We start from the raw sequence: 8249 nt of genomic DNA on the forward strand, positions 1-8249 counted from the left end.
CCATCCCAAAATTACCACTTACTTTATTAAATGTGGTATAGTTAAAAAAAAAATCTTGAAATATGCAACGGTTAAAAAACATAATGAAATTATCTACTAAAAACTTACTTGAATAAGTAAGTGTTCTTAAAAACTTTAAAACAATAAAACATATACCCCACAAACTCATTTAACTATTGCTGTCTTGAGATTTAGCCATGGCTGAATGCTAATGTATTTGTTTAATCCTGGAGCATAAGATGCTTGCAGTCTTAGCTGCAATTTGGTTTCTTTTACTTCAAGACATGTTCTAAAATCCCCCCTTTTAGGTTTGCCATTACTTTATCTAAAATATCAAATTTAAATTTAGTAAATGGGAACATCTTCTTGTGTGCTTAAACAACACTATGACACACCGCACTATTTAAAATGAACCTAGGTGAGGGGCTACACCCCCCAAAACCCCCTTAACTATATATACCAACTCTGGATTGCACTACAGCGGAGAAAGGGCATAAGTCCCCATGTTGGGCAAGTGTTTTCTTGGCCTTGGTAAACTTATGCAGTTTATTATTTCCTGGTTCATGATTGTTGTCTTGGAATTTTTGTCTTCGTGCTTTGGGAATACAAAGTAGACCTATATATATGCATATATATGTATATATATATGTGTATATATATATATATATATATATATATATATATATATATGTGTGTGTGTGTGTGTGTGTGTGTGTGTGTGTGTATACACACACACACACACACACACACACACACACACACACACACACACACACACACACACACACACACATATAATAAAAAAAAATCTGTACCAAGGTATAAGAACATTAACTAATAACAAAACTTTAGGAACTGTACCACAAAATCACCATAAACTAAAAAGAGGTTTAGAATGAGCTAAGAAACATGGGTACAAACAAAAATACCATAAAGCAACAAAACTATTTATTTGAGTGATTTTGTTCCAAGTTTTATTTAATTGAAACATATTCAGAATAAATAGTAAACTATGTAATCACCCTTAAATATACAAAAGCCCACCAAATCAATTTGAAAAGAACCAAACAAAATTTGTATAAAAATCACATGACCAAAGACCTGGTTTTATGACAAAAGTCACACGAATGAAATCCCATATTAAAAACTCACAACTAATAACTCTTGTTTACCTCTTCTAATAATAAAAAAAATGTATATGTACTACAAATAATATAATATATTACAATAATAAGTAATATATTAAAAGGTGTATAAAATGAAATTTATATATTATTATAATAACCTTAATTTAAGAAGACTTTTAATATTAATAATATTAATACTTTTATTGAGGGCAGGGAATTTATCGGCCCACAGATGAATTTGCCATTTTAATTCCATACCTTCAAGAAAATTGTTACTCTCATTAAGAAACTGATCTAAGTTAAATTGTTCCAAAACAAAAAACTAGAACTTCCTAAAATGAAGACGTTCTAAACTATGTCTCGCTAGCGCATTCAAGGAATCATTAACTTTAATAGTTGTACAATGGTCTCTTACCCTAAAACATAATTCTCTAACACTTATGCCAACGTAAAATGCAGAGCACATGCAACGCATTGTCAAGTACACTATGTTAGAACTACAACAGGTGTATCCACTCCTAGCTACAGTGGTGTAATTCAAATGCTCAAAATAGACCAAACTTGAATTGCTCATAAAGCTACATTGTTTACATTTGGCAGAACTAAAGGTGCCAACTGAATTTCCCAAATATTTTTTGTCCCTCCCAGGATCATTTTCTAACAAAGTTTTTAAATTCAAAGAATTCTTAAAAACAAACATAGGATTCTCTCCTAGAATGCTGGAAAGTTCAGAATTATGTAAAATAATTTTCCAGTTTGAAAGAATGACCTTCATAGGTTCATAGGTTCATAGGTTCATACTAGGCTATCTGCCCAAGGGCATTTACAAGCCTAGCCCATCATTTTTGGGCTACCACCCCTTTAGTATGGGGGGGAACTATATTACCCATTTTTGCCTCTGTCCAGCTGTCGAGCAGTGACACTGAGGTAATCCCTTATCTATATCTCATCATCCATTGATTTCTCTTTCTCTTGGCCAAGGCAAGGCCAGTGCTCTGCATCACACTCATATTTTGTTCATTTTTTAGGAGGCATTGGGAGGTGATGATATCCTCCCTCCAGCACGCCCCATTAATAGCCGTGTCAAGGTTGTCAAGGTTTAGAATCTTTGGCTCTGATGGATCTGATGGATTTTTTTTTTATTTCATCAAATCTTCATCAAATCTGGATTTGACGTTGGGCGCAAAAGTTGTTGAGCAAAGGTCACCCGGTAAGCGACTGAAGCTTTCTGTGAATCAGCATAGAGCAGATTTTAGACACCTTTTTAGGAGGATTTTGCTTTTTTTTTTTTTGTTTTTTCCAGCTGCTGCAATGCTCCCTCTCCAGGTGGGGCATTGTACTAAATCATTGATCTGATGGTGATGGCAACCTGAGTCTGGCATGTGATCTGATGACCTAGATGAGAATCCCTTCATGATAAGGTGATCAGGATGATAGGAATATTTCTGCACTGTGTGTATGCTGTTTGTCTAATGTACTACTATGATCACATACAACCATGGGTGTCCGACAGACAGATATCAACCTTGATGGATAGGAGGTCCATGTTTGTTTTTGCTAGGGGTAGTTTTTTTTTTTTTTTTTTGGTTGCTAGTAATTTTGGCATTTAACTTTAGACTATGCTTTTTTGCACCAGTTTTAGGCTTCGCGGCTCTGGTGTCTTCTGTATAGTTTCTCTGAGATGCTTCTGTCAGATGTATCTGTCTACTATAACCAGTTCTACTTTGTCATTTGCTGTTCTCTGTGTAACTTTGTGCTCATTTGTTTGTGCTCAGGACTTTGGGTAGACTGGTGAACCGTGGAGAAACAGTGGATACCTGGATGACAGACTGTGGGACACCACTTTGAGGTTGAGGCTTTGGCCTGTTTGGGTCTCATCAAGTGCTACAACTCAACCAGCCAGTTATCAGCCAGTTTAATGATGCCCTCTCTGACATGTGAGTATGAGATTTTTCAAGTGAGTTTTTTGGGAGTATTCAGTAGGGCCTAGGTAATGCCTTTTCCTCTACTGTACAGCTCAAAGATAACCTGTCCAAAATTCATCCAACCACATGAAAATTTTGAAAAGTTCAACCAAAAGTAAAAATCCAATAGAAAGAAACCAATATGCCCATGTTTATGGCCTGTCCACCCATTTGCTCCTGCCTATTTAAACATTTTTGGGCCCCAGCCACGGGTCCTCAGGGAGGGGTGTTTCACAGGGCGTACCAAAGTTAATGCCCCAAAAGAGCAGAAGGCGGTGGAGGCCAGCTTTGTTGATAAGGTACTGTCTACATGAAAACAATTTTTCCCTGGGAGCCTCATTCACTCAGAGTCTGATTAATTAAACAGCTGTCCCAGCTGTGGTTCAATTCCTCATTGAGTTCTTGGAGGTTCTTGCTTAGGGGACACCATGTTTTCCCATGGATGCTGTGAGATTGGATTGGCACTATAGAGATGTGAATTGGGGAGCTGTCTTTTGGGCATGGAATCGAACCTCTGTTGGATCAGTAATCTTTCTGGGGCCAGTTGGGAACTAACCTTATGTGGTCTCAGTTGTTTATCTGCAGGCTTAGTTTCCTTCTAGTAATTAAGACATCTCTTTTGTTATTTGAGTCTTTTTTCCTCCTTATTTTTCCCAGGTTTCTAACTTAGCTTTTTTGTTTCTTTTTTTTGGATGATTTTATTTTAAGTCTTTTTTTTTTTTTTCTTATTTTTTTTTAAGTTTGTTTTTGCTGTTCCTTAGTTGTTTTATTTGTTAGTTTATTTTGTCCTTTTTTTTCTGGTTTGTTGTAGGTCTTGTTTGTTTTGCTTTGTTTGTTTTTAGTTGCCGTTTATGGCTTTGGGCATTTGCCTTTGATTTTTAAGCTTGAGTACTGCTTTGTGCTTGGGGGGCTTGGCAGGAGAATTTGTTTGTAGCTCCGGCACACCAGTTGGTGATTCAGTTGTTTGAAGTACTTGTTTTTTTTATATTTTTTTGAAAGTTCTTAAGTGTGTTTTTTTATTTTGAGTGTGAGGTCAAGTTTCTTTTTTGAGGGGTGGGGTTACTGTGGTCTTTTCCATTCCGGGATGAGGACCTCCCATCGAGGTACTCCTGTGGTTCGTGGGTTGAACAGTGTGCACCACACCTCCCCAGGTTTCCTTGTTTGATATTATGTCCCCTGGTTCCCTGTTTTGAGTTTTCAGACTGGCCAGGATAGTTGGGTTGGAGGAGTGACCTTGTAGAAATTGAGGGCATGAATTCCAGGAAATTGTGTTTGAGCTATATTGTTGTTGAGTAGATATTGCCAGTCTGATGGTACTCTTATGTTTGCTGAGGTATGGTGTTTTTTTGTTTATGTGGCCCTCTGTGTGATGCTACTGGCCATGTGAGGTGCTTGCCTAGGTGGGTGTGGCCCTGAACCTTGCTTCCTGCAGCGCGGAGCGATATTGCTGGTGGTTAATTGCACCTGGATGATGAGGGCGATATACCCTTCGTCCTTGAGGTGTGTGGTGTGGCTGAGAACCATTTTGAGTGAATATGGATACCTGATAGGCTTTTAGGTTTGTGAAAATTTTTGGGGCCGGGACTCGATGATGGCAGATTTGATGTTCTTTTTCCAGGTGCTCTCCTGAGACTTTTTGGTTTTTTTGACCATATTTCTAGGCTCCATGCTGGCCATTTACCCTTCTGGCCTCTTTTTGTGTGTCTTGAAAGCTGGTTTGTCATTTGTGTCCTTATTAAGTGCATTTACTTTTCTATTTTTTGACTCCAGTGAGTGTGGGAGGTTAGGTGTGATGAGTTTAATATCCGAAAAGGCACTATGGGGTGGGTGAGCAGGGGCCACTCATCCCTGTCAGAGGGTGATGAGCAGCAGTGTCCCCCCCAGAGAGAGTCACAGCGGCTTGAATGACATGTGTCCCCAGGACCAATTGTTAAAGATCCCCCTTTGAATGACACCAGTGTTTAAGCCAATTTTTAAAAGTGTATATCACTGCTCTCTCAATGGAGGCCACCATTTTGGGGTGGCGATTCTAGGTATACTCAGAGACTCTTCTCCAATGACCGGAGATCTCGGACAGTAGCTGTGTCGTCAGCGTTCATTGTCATCTGGTGAGTGACTGTCTCAGAGCGACCGTGGCCGAGCGGCCGGTGACAGGCTGACATATGTTATTGGTGATACTTGTGACCTCTATGCTTGTGTTATGTGGTGTGAGTGCCTGGTGGTGGTTGCAGCTCTACAGTCTTTGTGACTGTTGTGTGTGGTTTTGTGGACACGTGTGTCTGTGTGGTGTGTTTCTGTGGTGTGTTGTGAATTGTGTTTGTTTGTTGGGGCTGTGGGTCTATGTGGTGTGTTGAGGGTGTCTTGTGGTGGTCTTGGTGTTTTTTTGGTGAGCTTGGAGGTCCTTTGTAATTTCTGTACCATTAGTAGACATAGCTAATGGAAAGGCTAAAGTCTTATGAATCAGGTGGCCAGACTTGTTACGTTGGTTAAATAGGATGTGTTAATACAGGAATTTTACTTCTGTTGTCCAAAAGTATTTTCTCAGGCCTGGGTTCCCAACCTGCCCATTTCTTCCAGCAGTGTTAGAGTCCCAGTCTCACTCTTGCTCTCTTCTTTCCCCGTATGAATCCTTTAAGCAACTTAACTAATCTTTCCTATAAGGTGTCTTTGGGCTTCTTTTGGGATACTTGTCCTACGTAGAGGACCAATGGTACCAAACATGTCATTATTGCCTGCATCTTATTGTAAGTGCCCATAATCATAACATCTCATCTTTTCATGTATTGCCTTATCCTGTCTTTTGTGCGCTTCCACATGTCTTTTTCTTCAAACTTTTACCTATCCATATCTCCATATAAATGATCCCATAATACTCCATTGATAATCTTCTCAAGTTCCTCTAATGGGTAGTCTACATGTAAAACGTTGTTTAATAAATTACACCTCTTAACCAAATTGGGCTTCTTCTCTACCTAAGCGACTAGCTTGAATTAGTTGTCCTCTAAAGTTATTTTTTCATAAATTTGGGAAGGTAACTGTGGTAATGTAAATAATTATTTCTAAATGTAACTTTCCTGTAAATAGAACTGATAAATTTATGTTCTATTAAATTAATTGTTACAGTTACATCTAAAAAATTAATTTCAGTACCTTTACCACTCAGTATAAATTTTAACCAAGAAATGCTGTTATTAACTTGGTCCAAAAACTCATTAAAGACATCATCTTTACCTGTCCTAATAAAAAATAACTTGCCTATGTATCTTTTATAAAAGCTTACAAAATGAAAAAGAGGTAAATTGACTAGAAAAGTTTCTTCCAACCAGCAGAGAACAAGATTTGCAAATACAGGGCAACCTTGGCCCCCATAGCAACACCCATGGTTGGCTGATAAATATTACGGTCAAATACAAAAAAAATTGTTATTAAGAACCATCTTTTGACTGGAAGAACCACTGTTGGGATGCATATTTCCTTCAGTATGGCTGTTCCATTCTGAACTCAGCCTGGATAAGGTTGATTGCACTTGCTCCATCACACAAACCATATTTTGGCCCAACTCCAACAGCTGATTGGGAATAGAATACATAGCTAAATCTAAAGCTGCATCATTCAAACTAGACTGACTGGCAGCTCCACTAATCAAATCAGCATGAAAGGCTCCATTCGAAGCCATGGTGATTTGGCGGACTTTTGTATATTTAAGGGCGCATACATAGTTTACTATTTATTCTGAAGAAGTTCCAATTAAATAAAACTTGGGAGAAAAGCACTGAAATAAATTGTTTTGTTTCCTTATGGTGTTTTTATTTTTGCCCATTTTTCATAGCTTGTTTTATAGGTTCATAGGTTGATACTAGGCTATCTGCCCTAGGGCATTTATAAGCCTAACCAGAGTGTATTTGGCTTTCGCCACCCTTTTAGATTAGTTGACTGTGCCTATGTATAGTAGGTCACAGAAGATAGCCATTTTAAGGTTAGTTTACTGTGCCTCTGTCTAGTAGGGACACAGAAGAGATTCCAGGGGTAAACTATGATCTCCCATCCACTCGTCAACCTTTCTCTTGAAGAGGGTCATTGAGGGGCTCTGCCTAACATGGCTTGGGATTTTGTTCCAGAGTGAGGGGAGCCTCTGGGATATGAATCTGTCCCTCCAGCATGTCCTATTTATTTCTGTGCTGAGGTTTAAGTCCCTGGAGCGTGTAGCTCTAAGGGATTTGGATTTCCTGAGGTGGAGCATGTCCATTAATTCTGGGTTGGACATGGCTTTATACGTCAGGCACAGATCGCCTCTGAGTAGGCAGTGAGCAACCGAGTAGAGCTGGAGTTTCTTTAGCATAACTGCATAGGGCATCTGTTTGATTCCCTTGGTCCTCTTGGTGAGGTACTTTTGGGGTCTTTCCAGCTGCTGCAGGTGTCGGGTAAGGTACATCCCAAATGGGGCATTGTATTCAATTATGGGTGTGATGAGTAGAGGGGCACAATGACCTCTCTTGATCTAGATGTGAACCCTTTCGTGATAAGGTGGGCTATATAGAAGGTCTTTCTAACCACTTTGGCAACATGATTGTCAAAGGAGAGATTGCTATCTACTTGCGTCCCCAAATCCCTAATTACTTTTTCTGTACTTAATGGATTACCACCTATGTGGTAATTTGTGGGCACTTTGTTTTTCCCAAAGGGGATGACTATGCACTTTTTGGCATTTAGCTTTAGGCCATGGCTCTGGCATCAGTTATCTGTCTCTGTGAGACCCTTTTGGAGGATGCTTATGTCAGTCGGCGAGTCTATTATGGCACCCAGTTTGCAGTCATCTGCGAACTTGGTCAGCTATAGTCCTCCCGTGTTAGCCTGTACCTCAGAGAAATATATACCGAGCAAGAGAGGTCCCAGGACTGAGCCTTGTGGGACGCCACTTGTAACTGGTTTAGAGTCTGACATGGCACCTGCAATTCTGACCAAGTGGGTTCTATCCCTGAGCCAGTTTTCAACCCATCTTGTGACATAGGGGTTGATATGGTGGTTATGTGTCACGGTTCCCAAGGTTTTGTTATTAGTTAATACACACACACACACACACACACACACACATCTATATACATATATATATATATATATATATATATATATATATATGTGTGTATACATATATATATAT

The sequence above is a fragment of the Protopterus annectens genome, chromosome 9.part0, assembly GCF_019279795.1.
Source record: "Protopterus annectens isolate FY-2018-M chromosome 9.part0, PAN1.0, whole genome shotgun sequence".
Taxonomy (NCBI): domain Eukaryota; kingdom Metazoa; phylum Chordata; order Ceratodontiformes; family Protopteridae; genus Protopterus; species Protopterus annectens.